General features: G+C 41.0%; 1 long non-coding RNA gene across 1 annotated transcript; it reads left to right on the top strand.

Moving 5' to 3' along the window:
• The first annotated feature begins 333 nt into the window (after positions 1–333).
• On the top strand, positions 334–13,612 carry LOC117525222. Its single transcript, XR_004564998.1, has 4 exons — positions 334–344; positions 663–675; positions 6,787–6,792; positions 13,496–13,612. It is a non-coding gene; the product is annotated as an uncharacterized LOC117525222 (long non-coding RNA).
• Positions 13,613–15,026: the final 1,414 nt, after the last annotated feature.

The raw sequence follows: 15,026 nt of genomic DNA, 5'->3' as shown, positions 1-15,026 counted from the left end.
TTGATTCGCAGGCTTTTCAGTGACGGGAAAGGTGCAGGATCTATCATCCGCCTTTCCTCGACAATTTGTGACTTTTTAAAAAGTGAACTTGTCCTTTTAATATTTCAGTTTTATGCCATCTTTAAAAAGCTATACAAACTAGTTTTGAAATTTTACAAACATACATTTTAACTTTAACAATGCTCACTACCGGGGGTTATTGCGTACTTGGAAATGTAGATTTGTTTTTTTTTTTGTTTTTTTTTGTTTGTTGGTTGGTTTTTTGTTTTAGTTTCTTTTTTTAGTTTCTTTTTTCTTGCTTTCTTTCCTTTTGTTGTCCCCTGTCTGACTATGATGTGCAGACTGTCACCAAAATCATCTGTGTAAAGCAGTTGCAAAGTTTGTTTGTTTTTTCCTGCATTTCCTTGGCATTTTGGTGATTGTGTCAACCTGACTGCACATAATTTGGATGAATTTATCAAACACAACAGCAAAATTATGCTGTCAAGCTGAGAAGTTAAAGCAATCAGCACATTGTTCTCAAGTGATTCAACCTGTTGGCTGGTTAAAAAAAAAAAGTTTCAAATTTTACTGTGAATACACAAAGTTGTTAAAAGCATTGTATTAGATGTTATGTTTAAATTACACATTGTGATCAATATATCATCTGTAGAAGGCTTGAGTACAGCCTGTGTTGTTTGTTATCAAGACAAGACTTTGTGTTTTGCCAGTATAGCCACAGTTTGTAGGTTGTGACATAAAGACAAGTGTAAATTTGCTGGGTTTTTTTTTTAATTGTACACAACACACCTTCTGTATGTTGCCAGGAGCCTCTGTGTGATACCACACACACATTGGTGTGCAAGCAATTTTGGTTTGTAAGCCTGTTGCTACCTAACATACAGTTTTTATATTATTTCACATATATTGGCAATGTGGCCAGTTCCATAAGGATGTGTCATTCTACCCATTTTTAAAGTACACGACTGGCGTGTGGAAGAAAATATCTTGTATCATAAATATTATCTGATCAAAGGATTGAGAATCAGGTTTTGTAGATCATATCTTGTCACATATTACCAGTTTGAAACATTTCTGACACATTTCCCCAAGATAGAGCACTTAAATACTTATTCCCTCTGGTTTGTTACATGAATCTGTCAAAAGTATATTTTTAATTTAATATGAATAAATATCAATCAATATAGTAAAAATGTACTGTGCTATTTTTGGAGTTGTTGGCCTCAACATTATTAGTATTTTCATAATATTACTGTAGCAATGTAACACCACTTTTGTGTTTGTTTGCTTGTTTCATTATATATGATACAACCCTTAAAGAGAAAAAGGAATAAAATCTTACATATATATAACTTTCCTCACACATACTGAGAAAAGTCAAGCATTTTTATTATTATTTTTTTGTTCATTTTTTTTTTCATGTCATCTATCAAAATGAACATTAATAACAATGGAAAGATTATTTGGACAGAACTATAATGAAAAGCAACACAAACAAGGACTGTATCCTGTAATATGTGCACCAATAAAATACATTTCTAAGACTAAAAATCCTCAAACACTTACTGTACATATTCCCAATGTAGTTTCATTTTGGAGACTGAAAACATTTTCTGTTACCTTATATCACTTTATTAATCTTTTATTAAAAAATTAACATTACTGATTACCTTTTAAATTACCTTTTCATTATCTCAAAGACAAAGAATGTCAATAAGAATTTATTATTTATTTATTATTCATTAGTATGTATATGTCTTAACCCCTGACCCACCATTTTAAGCAGTTTTCCTTATTTGCCTCTCACATGCCTAGAAATTCCTCACCATCTAACAATGTTATTTAGGTCCTTCAGGCGTTTATTCAGTAAATGGTTCTGGGGAGCATTAGCATGGCTAAAAACCTTCAGCTTCTGGGGGCTTCGCCGCACAGACCCCCCAACTACTGCCCTCTTAACGCCCTGCCATTTTAAGCATTTTTCTTTATTTGCCTCTCACATGCCTGGAAAGTCCTCACCATCTAATTTAGGCCCTTCACACTTTATTTTCAGTAAGTGCTTCTGGGGAGCATTAGCATGGCTAAAAAATTTCATGCAATTTACACACTAAATAGTCACTGACTGATGTGCTGTGAAGGTGGGCGCTGTTTCTCACTTTTGCGTTCCTGGATTCAATGGTGATTCAAGATTTTGCATTTCCTGCTTCAGTGTCGACTGTGCACTGAATTCCCGCGAGATCTCTATTCATGCGAGAGCCTCTTTCTCTTTTTTCAAATTTTCTTTTCTTATTTTTTAAAATTGAGACAAACAAAAAGTTGCACAAAACCTTACAGAGGATAAACATACGTAGCAGCATAAAAACAACATAATGAAAAACAGGTTAATATCCTCTGCTGTAGCTCCAGGAAGTATTCAACATTTGATATTTCCTGTTTCACTGTGGACTCAAAATCTGGCACTTCCTGTTTCAGTGTCAACTTGCCACTGAATTCCTGCAAGATCTCACGCAATCCCCTCGACTGTCATCCAGGAAGTGCTCAACATTTGACATTTCCTGTTTCACTGTGACTCAAAATTTGGCACTTCCTGTTTGGGACTCCCTGTACCATGAGTGTGCGAAGTGCCACGCGAGCGGCACAAGCTCGTATTATTCTTTAAATCTGATAACCTCGTGAAAGAAAAAGTATGCAGCGTGATGTTCCCGTTTTCTGCATTAAAGTCTAAATGATGACAAAATATAACTATTCTAAAGGTATTTATCTTGAGTCCATGTGCGTTCCTGGAATGTTTCTGCATAAACCTTTTTGCTTAATGACTTTACATGTCTGATTTGACAACACAGTAAATGTGTCATCATTTATTTGTGTTTATGGTTATTTCATTGGAAAACATGGCAATGTGAAGGATTCAGTCAGTGTATTAACATAATGAATTATTGATGCAGCTTCTAAAAGCATCACTGTAATAATGGTTTGATGTTTTTCCTGTTGTCCATCAGTGACAATTAACTCAAAACTATTTTCTGTTGTTGTTACTACATGAGTTGGCTGAATGAAATATGACTTCAGAGGCTTGTTGTCTGCCTGGTAGCAGCATTGCAATTTGATATTACAATATATTATGATTTGTTGGCTTTTTGTCATCGTAAACCATGGGAAAATGTGGAATAATATTCTTATGCAGGCTGTATATCATAAATCAAATTTACAAAATCAATGCAACTCAGATTTTTTCAGACACATTATACTTAGATGTGCAATTAAATAAGTAAGAAGTAAAATGCATGCCTGCCAATGTAAACTTCACAACTCAGGACTTGGCTGCATAAGAAGCGGTAAAAAATAACTTGGCATATGATGATGTCTACCACAGTGCATCAGGCAGGCAAACTGTTTGTGATATCTCAGATTAACTTTTTCTGTGGTCGGCATCAAAATTAGATAATGAATTGTGTACCACCACTGAGCTTGCACTGTGCCGCTCTGAGCCAAGCACCAGAGCAAACTCTCCCTGGCACCTTCGGCTGAAGCTCACTCAGACTCCCCACTTCGGACCAGTCCACATTTGGCTCATATATACCTGCTGCAGGCCCGGCTCATCTCTGCCATTTCACATCCAAGTAAAGACTCCACTCATTATTGCATTCTTTAGCAACCACTCCTTTAAAAAGTGTATTCATTCATTCTCCATTTGGTCTCTGGGGAAATTCCTGGAGTGATGTCACTGTTTTCTCTTCTCCAGTAATGCTTGCATTAAGTCTCCAACAAATACACAGTATCACCATTTCCCTCAAATACTGTTCACAAACCAGTCTAAATCTGTGATAGTGAGCACTTCTCCTTTGCTGAGATAATCCATCCCACCTCACAGGTGTGCCATACCAAGATGCTGATTAGACACCATGATTAGTGCACAGGTGTGCCTCAGACTGTCCACAATAAAAGGCCACTCTGAAAGGTGCAGTTTTGTTTTATTGGGGGGGGATACCAGTCAGTATCTGGTGTGACCACCATTTGCCTCATGCAGTGCAACACATCTCCTTCGCATCATCCGTGAAGAGAACACCTCTCCAATGTGCCAAACGGCAGCGAATGTGAGCATTTGCCCACTCAAATCGGTTACGACGACGAACTGGAGTCAGGTGGAGACCCTGATGAGGACAACAAGCATGCAGATGAGCTTCCCTGAGACAGTTTCTGACAGTTTGTGCAGAAATTCTTTGGTTATGCAAACCGATTGTTCCAGCAGCTGTCCGAGTGGCTGGTCTCAGATGATCTTGGAGGTGAACATGCTGGATGTGGAGGTCCTGGGCTGGTGTGGTTACACGTGGTCTGCGGTTGTGAGGCTGGTTGGATGTACAGCCAAATTCTCTGAAACACCTTTGGAGACGGCTTATGGTAGAGAAATGAACATTCAATACACGAGCAACAGTTCTGGTTGACATTCCTGCTGTCAGCATGCCAATTGCACGCTCCTTCAAATCTTGCGATATCTGTGGCATTGTGCTGTGTGATAAAACTGCACCTTTCAGAGTGGCCTTTTATTGTGGGCAGTCTAAGGCACACCTGTGCACTAATCATGGTGTCTAATCAGCATATTGGTATGGCACACCTGTGAGGTGGGATGGATTATCTCAACAAAGGAGAAGTGCTCACTATCACAGATTTAGACTGGTTTGTGAACAATATTTGAGAGAAATGGTAATATTGTGTATGTGGAAAAAGTTTTAGATCTTTGAGTTCATCTCATACAAAATGGGAGCAAAACCAAAAGTGTTGCATTTATATTTTTGTTGAGTATATAAACAGCTGAAATTGAATTTCATTCAGGACTTCAAAAATTAATTTTCATAACACAAATAAAAATCCTGACATCGTGACGAGTGAAATTTTTCCTGCCCTTCAGTAACACATCATTAGTTCCAGACTTCCAAATACATACATCATATTAAGGAAGTCAAACTGCATTGCATTCAAACAACAACCAAAAAATGTACAGTGCATGTTCCATTTGGTTGTCCATCTTTATTCTAGTACTTATTCCGCTTCACCCTATAATTTTGAAGGCCCTTTACACCCCCTTACTTCAAATGTCAACCCTTCTTAAGTAGTTCAGCAGATTATACCTTCATGGTGGAAGTATAGCTCAGCCTTGGATGCATCAGACATTTCTTTTCACATTACATACAAAAAAAAAGGTGAAAAAGAAATCCCACATGAACGACAAATAGCACATCACTTCTTTTGGTATTTCTTCTTTCATGATAGATGCATTTTTTTTCCTCAATCTACTGACATTTTATGACATTATCATATAAAACCAATAAGGAGATCAGCGTCCAGGAGCCTTTGCCCCATGCAAAGTCAAATCACTTGCCTTAAGATGGTAATAGAGTGTGATCGAAGCCATCACTCATTGCTCCAGCTGTCGCTCGCACATGCCAACCACCCGCCATTGAGTGTATGGATTTTTACCCAATATGAGGGATGATCAGCGGAGCTGAATGTAAATGATCTTAAATGTCTTTAGGTGAATCGATTGACTGACGCCTCTCTGCAAATAAAAGTGAAGGCTCCATTTGAAAGTCCATCAATCTTTACCAAAACACTTCAGCAGCACAGCAAAAATAAATAAATAAATAAAAATAGTTTTTTAGTAAAAAAGAAGCCTGTTTTACCGTCCGCAGGTTTCTGTGTGCAGCTATTTTAATACGTGCTGATGTAAGTCATTTCACAGACAGAGCTTTAAGAGCTGACTCTGAGTTAGAAGTGCAGTTTTGCTTGTCCAAGCAATAAATCTTTTTCCTCACAATATGCCAGCTGATGTCATGTGCACGCTGTTCTCTGCTGAGTTTTAGCTGTCTCATCAAAGGTGAGCGAACCAATTGTTGCAACAATGTGCAACTTTCACTGCAGACGGGACGTGCTGTACCAGACGTATTGCTTCATCATGCGAAGCAGAGCAGAAACCTGACTCTCTAATCCTTGTTTTGTCTTGCTCCCAGTCCTTTGGCACTGCAATCTTTTTTTTTCTCAGAAGGTATCTGCCTCCAAATCCCAGCAGCCTCTGATTGAATGTACTGTGCAAAGCCCGATAAGCAGCACAGTGATCTCCCTTGAGAGCTTTCATTATGGAAAAGCATATTACTTTCTGTACAAGGGCCATCTGACACCCAAGGCTATTGACTCTGTTGTAATACTCTCACACACACACACACACCATCATTGAAGTCAACAGGTGGAGAACCGAGGTTAACTGGCATGCAGCGCATCTGGAAAGTATTCACAGCGCATCACTTTTTCCACATTTTGTTATGTTACAGCCTTATTCCAAAATGGAGTAAATTCATTTTCTTCCCCCACAAAATTCTACTCACAACATCCCATAATGACAACATGAAAAGGTTTTTTGAAATATTTGCAAATTTATTAAAAATAAAAAAGAAATCACATGTACATATAAGTATTTACGCCCTTTGCTCAGTACTTAGTTGATGCATCTTTGGCAGCAATTACAGCCTCAAGGCTTGAATATGATGCCACAAGCTTATCTTTGTGCAGTTCTGCTCTTTCCTCTTTGCAGCACCTCTCAAGCTCCATCAGGTTGGAGGGGAGTTTTGGTGCACAGCCATTTTCAGATCTCTCCAGAGATGTTCAATCAGATTCAGGTCTGGGCTCTGGCTGGGCCACTCAAGAACATTCACAGAGTTGTCCTGAAGACACTCCTTTGATATCTTGGCTGTGTGCTTAGGGTCACTGTCCTCCTGAATGATGAACCATCATCATCAGTGTGAGGTCAAGAGCACTCTGGAGCATGTTTCCATCCAAGATGTCGCTGTATATTGCTGTATTCATCTTGCCCTCAATCCTGACTAGTCTCCCAGTTCCTGCCACTGAAAAACATCCCGCCAAAGTGTTCAGTCGTCATCATTCCTTCATCACACCAGAGAAATTTGTTTCTCATGGTCTGAGAGTCCTTCAGGTGCCTTTTGTCAAACTCCAGACGGGCTGTCATGTGTCTTTTACTAAGGAGTGGCTTCTGTTTGGACACTATACTATACAGACCTGATTGGTGGATTGCTGCAGAGGTGGTTGTCCTTCTGGAAGGTTCTCCTCTAACCACAGAGCAATGCTGGAGCTCTGACAGACTGACCATCAGGTTCTTAGTCACCTCCCTGACTAAGGCCCTTCTGTTTTGATTACTCAGTTTAGACAGGCAGCCAGCTCTAGGAAGAGTCCTGGTGGTTCTGAACTTCTTTCATTTATGGATGATGGAGGCCACTGTGCTCATTGGGACCTTTAAAGCAGCAGAAATGTTTATGTACCCTTCCTCAGATTTGTGCTTCAAGACAATCCTGTCTCTGAGGTTGACAGACAGTTGCTTTGACTTCATGCTTGGTTTGTGCTTTGATATACACTGTCTACTGTGGGACCTTATATGTAGACAGGTGTGTGCCTTTCTAAATCATGTCCATTCAACTGAATTTACCCCAGGTGGACTCCATTTAAACTGTCGAAACACCTCAAGGATGATCAGTGGAAACAGGATGTGCCTGAGCTCAATGTGCCGCATCCTATGACTGCTGGGATAGGCTCCTGCTCCAGCCCCCGGGGCCCTTAATTGGATTAAGCAGTTGAAGATGTGTGAGTGAATCAACGAGAACAGAGTACCAAGAGACGACACTCCGACGCACTTTAGTCAATAGGCACTGGCAGTGCTGTGGAAGCGCTGCCATCTTGGACTGGTGATGATATCATCAGCATTCACGACAGTGTAATGTAACATATTTTTTTGTCTTGATGGATCATTAATACCTCTGCCAATTAAGTTAGTTTGTTTGTGTGTTTGTTTGTGAACAGCCTGGAGCCCACACTTTTTCATATATTGTTATGAAATTTTTACTGAAGATTCATATCCTGATAGGCAAGAACTGATTCAATATTCAAGGTCAAAGGGTCAAGTCAGGAAAAATCTTGGACTATTAAAAAATCCCTATATTTAACATTGAACGAATTTCAAAAATTCATAACTCTGTCAAGAAAGATCAAAGTTCTTTCATATTTGATAGCAGTATGTGAGATGGTGTCCTTTATTGACTGACAAAGTTTGATCCGGATCTGATCCAGGTTACAAATTTTGTAACCATTTAAATTTAACATTGTAAACCCCATATAATTAATATTTGTCATTATATCTTAATCAAATGTGGCCCAAATCACTCTCATATTTGAAAGTGAGGTGCAGACTGGCGCTCACGATCACCTGACAACGTTTGATCCAGATCATTTGATTTTAATATTGAAAAGCCCTTTTGATCTATATTGTATATTATATTTTAGCTTATGAAAAGTCACTTCTAACAGGACTTTGACCTTGAAATTTTTTTCCAAGGTAAAAATTTGTGGAACTGGAAAATAGTGTTGGCGGACGTTTGAGGCTTCATGAGCGCGGCGCTCTAGTTGGGGTTTATATTCATTGCAAGTAGAATGCTGAAGACATGATGGACATTTGGTAAATGCTTGGACCGTTGTGATGAATAAAATAATTTCAGAAAACACTTTCAGGTCTTAAAATAAGTGATTTATTTTCTGCTTGTTGCCGGCTGAGAAATGCACCTGGAGCAAACACAGACGGACTTCTTTAAAAACACTGCTGTTCATACGCAATTCCACGACAAGGAGTTAAAGCACTTCCAGATGTCTTATGTGGATAAGTTTTCATCAAGTTGTGATCTTTAACTCTGAGAGAAACAACACCTACAGGTAAGATTAAAAACCTTCCTTTACTCTATGTGTTGCCAACAGGTCTCCTTCAAATGATATAAACATTGTTTTTGTTCATTAAAAAAAAAAAATTAAATACAGGATCTAACAGCAGTTCTTCCTGTTCGCTGGCTGTGGATTTGATTAGGATGGAAATACAGACATCAGCTGTCCATCAGGTTCAGACAGAAATATGAGCCACAGTTCAGAAAACTCAGACTCTAATGACCAAGATCAAGCAATGCTTTAAAAAGCAAAGCGTAATATTCTTGTGTCACCTTCGATTTCTGAGGAAGAGTCACTATGTTGTCAGTACATCAGATCATCATTTTATGGATGAACACTGTGGTTTGTCTGTGGCATATATTCAGTTATCTGTAATCTTCTTCTTCTTCTTCTTTGTCTTTCGTCTGTTCCCGTTAGGGGTCGCAACAGCAGATCAATTGTTTCCATCTCACCCTGTCCTCTGTATCTGTACAGGTTAATTATGGAGTTCCACAAGGTTCTGTGCTAGGACCAATTTTATTCACTTTATACATGCTTCCCTTAGGCAGTATTATTAGATGGCATTGCTTAAATTTTCATTGTTACGCAGATGATACCCAGCTTTATCTATCCATGAAGCCAGAGAACACACACCAATTAGCTAAACTGCAGGATTGTCTTACAGACATAAGGACATGGATGACCTCTAATTTCCTGCTTTTAAACTCAGATAAAACTGAAGTTATTGTAATTGGCCCCACAAATCTTAGAAATATGGTGTCTAACCAGATCCTTACTCTGGATGGCATTACCCTGACCTCTAGTAATACTGTGAGAAATCTTGGAGTCATTTTTGATCAGGATATGTCATTCAAAGCGCATATTAAACAAATATGTAAGACTGCTTTTTTGCATTTATGCAATATCTCTAAAATTAGAAAGGTCTTGTCTCAGAGTGATGCTGAAAAACTAATTCATGCATTTATTTCCTCTAGGCTGGACTATTGTAATTCATTATTATCAGGTTGTCCTAAAAGTTCCCTGAAAAGCCTTCAGTTAATTCAAAATGCTGCAGCTAGAGTACTGACAGGGACTAGAAGGAGAGAGCATATCTCACCCATATTGGCCTCTCTTCATTGGCTTCCTGTTAATTCTAGAATAGAATTTAAAATTCTTCTTCTTACTTATAAGGTTTTGAATAATCAGGTCCCTTCTTATATTAGGGACCTCATAGTACCATATCACCCCAATAGAGCGCTTCGATCTCAGACTGCAGGCTTACTTGTAGTTCCTAGGGTTTGTAAGAGTAGAATGGGAGGCAGAGCCTTCAGCTTTCAGGCTCCTCTCCTGTGGAACTAGCTCCCAATTCGGATCAGGGAGACAGACACCCTCTCTACTTTTAAGATTAGGCTTAAAACTTTCCTTTTTGCTAAAGCTTATAGTTAGGGCTGGATCAGGTGACGCTGAACCATCCCTTAGTTATGCTGCTATAGACTTAGACTGCTGGGGGTTCCCATAATGCACTGAGTGTTTCTTTCTCTTTTTGCTCTGTATGCACCACTCTGCATTTAATCATTAGTGATTGATCTCTGCTCCCCTCCACAGCATGTCTTTTTCCTGGTTCTCTCCCTCAGCCCCAACCAGTCCTAGCAGAAGACTACCCCTCCCTGAGCCTGGTTCTGCTGGAGGTTTCTTCCTGTTAAAAGGGAGTTTTTCCTTCCCACTGTCGCCAAGTGCTTGCTCACAGGGGGTCGTTTTGACCATTGGGGTTTTTACGTAATTATTGTATGGCCTTGCCTTACAATATAAAGTGCCTTGGGGCAATTGTTTGTTGTGATTTGGCGCTATATAAATAAAATTGATTGATTGATTGATATCTTCCTCTGTCACACCAACCACCTGCATGTCCTCTCTCAGCACATCCATGAATCTCCTCTTTGGTCTCCCTCTTCTCCTCCTGCCTGGTGGCTCCATCCTCAGCATCCTTCTCCCTATATACCCTGGGTCCCTGCTCTGCACATGTCCAAACCATCTCAATCTCGCCTCTCTGATTTTGTCTCCAAACTGTCCCACCTGAGCTGTCCCTCTGATATGTTCATTCCTAATCTTGTGTATTCTTGTCACTCCCAAAGAGAATCTCATCATCTTCAGCTCTGCCACCTACAGCTCTGCCTCCTGCCTTTTTGTTAGTGCCACCGTCTCTAAACCATACAACATAGCTGGTCTCACTACTGTTGTGTAAACTTTCCTCTTCACTCTTGCTGATATTCTTCGGTCACAAATCACTCCTGCCACCTTTCTACACCCACTCCAACCTGCCTGCACTCTCTTCTTCACCTCTTTACTACACTCTCCATTACTTTGAACAGTTGACCCCAAATATTTAAACTCATCTACTTTCACCACTTCTACTCCTTGTAACTGCACTATTCCACTGGGCTCCCTCCCATTCACACACATGTGCTGTGAAGTCCACAAACACACAATGTAACTCTTTCTGTCCTTCTCTGTACTTCTCCAACAGTATTCTCAGAGCAAACATTGCATCGTAGTGCTCTTTCCCGGCATGAAACCATATTGCTGCTCATGGATCTTCACCTGTTTTCTAAGCCTAGCTTCTACTACTCTTTCCCATAACTTCATGTTGTGGCTGATCAGCTTTATGCCTCTGTAGTTACTGCAGCTCTGCACATCACCCTTGTTCTTGAAAATAGGAACCAGCACACTTCATGTCCACTCCTCAGGCATCCTCTCACTTTCCAAGATTTTATTAAACAATCTGGTTAGAAACTCTACTGCCATCTCTCCTAGACATTTCCATGCCTCCACTGGAATGTCATCTGGACCAACTGCCTTCAGTTCTAGTCTAGTCTAGTCTTCATCCTCTTCATAGCAGCCCTCACTTCTTCCTTGCTAATCGCTTGTACTTCCTGATTTACTCTCACCACATCATCCAGCCTTTTCTCTCGCTTATTTTCTTTATTCATCAGCTCTTCAAAAATATTCCCTCCACCTTCTCAGCACACACTCCTCACTTGTCAGCACATTACCATGTGCATCTTTTACCACCCTAACCTGCTGCACATCCTTTCCAGCTCTGTCCCTTTGGCAGGCCAATCGGTACAAGTCGTTTTCTCCTTCCTTACTATTCAACTTCTTGTACAGCTCGCAATACGCCTTTTCCTTTGCTTTTGCCACTTCTCTTTTCGCCTTACGCAGCATCTCCTTGTACTCCTGTCTACTTTCTTCATCTCTCCGACTATCCCAAAACTTTTTTGCCAACCTCTTTCTCCTTCTGCTTTCCTGGACATCTTCATTCCACCACCAAGTCTCCTTGTCTTCCTTCCACTGTCCAGATGTCATACCCAGTACTGTCCTAGCTGTCTCTCTCACCACATCTGCAGTACTTTTCCAGTTGTCCAAAATTGCTTCCCCTCCAACCAGTGCTTCTTTCACCTGCTTGCTAAATTTCACACAACAGTCTTCCTCCTTCAGCTTCCACCATCAGATCCTTTGTTGAGCTCTCACTCTCTTCTTCTTCTTTACCTCTAAAGTCATCCTACAAACAACCATCCTATGCTGTCTAGTGACACTCTCTCCTGCCACCACCTTACAGTCTCTAATTTCTTTTAGCTTGCATCTCCTACAAAGAATGCAGTCCACCTGTGTGCACCTTCCTCCACTCTTACATGTTACCCTGTGCTCCTCCCTTTTCTTAAAGTAGGTATTTACCACAGCCATTTCCATCCTTTTTGCAAAATCAACTACCATCTGTCCTTCCCCATTCCTATCCTTGATACCATATCTACCCATTACTTCCTCATCACCTCTGTTCCCTTCACCAACATACCCATTGAAGTCTGCTCCTATCACCACTCTTTCATGCTTGGGCACACTCTCCACCACCTCATCTAACACACTCCAGAAATCTTCTTTCTCCTTCATCTCACAACCAACCTGGGGCATATGCACTGATGATATTCATCATCACCCCTTCAATTTCCAACTTCACACTCAGCACCCTGTCAGACACTTGCTTAACCTCCAACACACTTTTAACATACTCTTCCTTTAAAATGACCCCAACACCATTTCTCTTCCTGTCCTCATCATGGTACAACAACTTGTACCCACCGCCGATGCTCCTGCTCTTACTTCCCTTCCACTTGGTCTCTTGCACACACAATATGTCTACCTTTCTCCTCTCCATCATATCAACCAGCTCTCTCCCTTTACCAGTCATACTACCAACATTCAAAGTCCCAATTCTCATTTCCACCCTTCTAATTTTCTTCTTCTTCCGCTGTTTGTGGCAACATTTTCCTCCTCTTCTTCGTCGTCTTCACCCAGCAGTAGCCCAGTTTCCACCGGCACCCTGTTGAGAGACAGCACCGGTGGCGGATGTTGTTAACCCGGGCCGCGACCGATCCGGTATGGGAATTCAATTCTTAGTCTGCATAGTTGGGTTGGCTTGTTTTACGCCGGATGCCCTTCCTGACGCAACCCTCCTCATTTATCTGGGCTTGGGACCGGCACTCAGAATGTACTGGCTGCACACCCCATGTGGCTGAGTTGTGATGTCAAACTATGTAATTCCGATACATGAGATTTGACAAAATAAATGAAAGTGACTGTCCAGTTGAAGTGTTGGCTCATTACCCGAGGCCATCAAATATGGCATTGCGGAAGTGCGAAGGCTTTGCGTCAGGCCGTCCGTTTGTCCGTCTGTCTGTGTTCAGCATAATTCCAGTGCTATTGCTGCCAGAGGCTTCAAATTTAAAGGGAACATTCTTGGGACATAGACCTAGGACAAGTTCAAAGATGGCTAACTTTGACCTATTTTAAGAGGTTAAAAGTCACATTTTGTTTCAATCTGTTCAGTTTTGTTTTTGAGTGGCAGTGGTGACAGCCAATCAGATTAGAGCTGCACCATGACATCAGTGGCTGGTCTTTCCAAACTGCTTTGTTTTGTGTGTTTATAGGAGGGCGCTGACTTTACCCAAGTGCCCTCTGGTGGCCATTTCTAGCAGCTGAAAACATCACCAAACTCAATAAAAATACTTGTAATTTGGTAACTTTTCAAAGGGATCAGAGTCTTTGATGAAGTCATTTTAATGGACACAATCGTTCATTTCAGGTCAGCTTCGTGTATAAATATCATCATTCCAGGTAATGACAGCTATCAGCTGGCTATTAGAAGCAAGTCAGAGACAAAACCAGCTGATTTCAATAGACAATCAAGACAGCCGAAGCACATTTTCAGTGGCCAGCCAGTCGCAAAAGTATGAATTCTTGCCTTCGGACTTGCCACTTTTCTGGAAGTGATGTGTACTCGCACCCTTCTATATGGATGTTTCTCATATACATCGTCGTCTCAAGAGCCATCTCATCATCAGTGGATGCAGAGAACGTCCAGGTTTGATGCATGGTCTGTGAAAGAGGAGGGGGTGAGGTCTCACGCTCGTCAGCACACTTCCTGAGGTACGTTAGATTTTGTGACTAACATTTATCAGTATATGTGGTGTCCCTCACACCTTGTTATATTGAGCTGTTATGTTAGTCCTTTTTAATCAGCTTCCACTGCAGTGAGTTTGTGAACAGGATGTTCCATGCCTGCAGGGTGGGAAGCTGATTAGTAATTAAGCCAGGAAGTGTTTGCTGTTTGTACACCTTTTGAGCGTTCTCTCTGTGTGTTGAGTGTGGACTCACAAGATGATTTCTTCATTCACAGACTCGGTTTGTCGCGGCCACCTGGGGGGTGTCGGCGGGGTCCTTGGGTCCCAACTGGTTCTGGCTCCGGACCGTTAGCGCTGCTGGGAGCGCACCGTTTACCACCTTGCCAGACCGCGCACTTATTTGTTTGTATATTTATCACATCACTGTTATGTTCATTAAACTCTGTTATCCTTTGTACCGTGCTCTGCTTATTTTAGACTGGGTCCTTCAAACGCTGGTCGGTTCTCCGGGCTGCGTCCGACACATAACACGTCTTACATTTGCCCATGACCATTTGGATGATTAAGAGGAGTCATGGGAGAAAGTTATGTGGTCAGATGAGACCAAAATAGAACTTTTTGGACTTAATTCCACTCGCCGTGTTTGGAGGAAGAAGAATGCTGAGTACCATCCCAAAAACACCATCCCTACTGTGAAGCATGTGGGTGGAAGCATCATGCTTTGGGGGTGTTTTTCTGCACATGGGACAGGACGACTGGACTGTATTAAGGAGAGGATGACCAGGGCCATGTATTGCGAGATTTTGGGGAACAACCTCCTTCCCT

This window comes from Thalassophryne amazonica, chromosome 14 (assembly GCF_902500255.1).
Source record: "Thalassophryne amazonica chromosome 14, fThaAma1.1, whole genome shotgun sequence".
NCBI classification, from domain to species: Eukaryota; Metazoa; Chordata; class Actinopteri; order Batrachoidiformes; family Batrachoididae; genus Thalassophryne; species Thalassophryne amazonica.
Note: the sequence above shows the minus strand (reverse complement) of the source record. Positions and strands in the feature narration are given on the sequence as shown.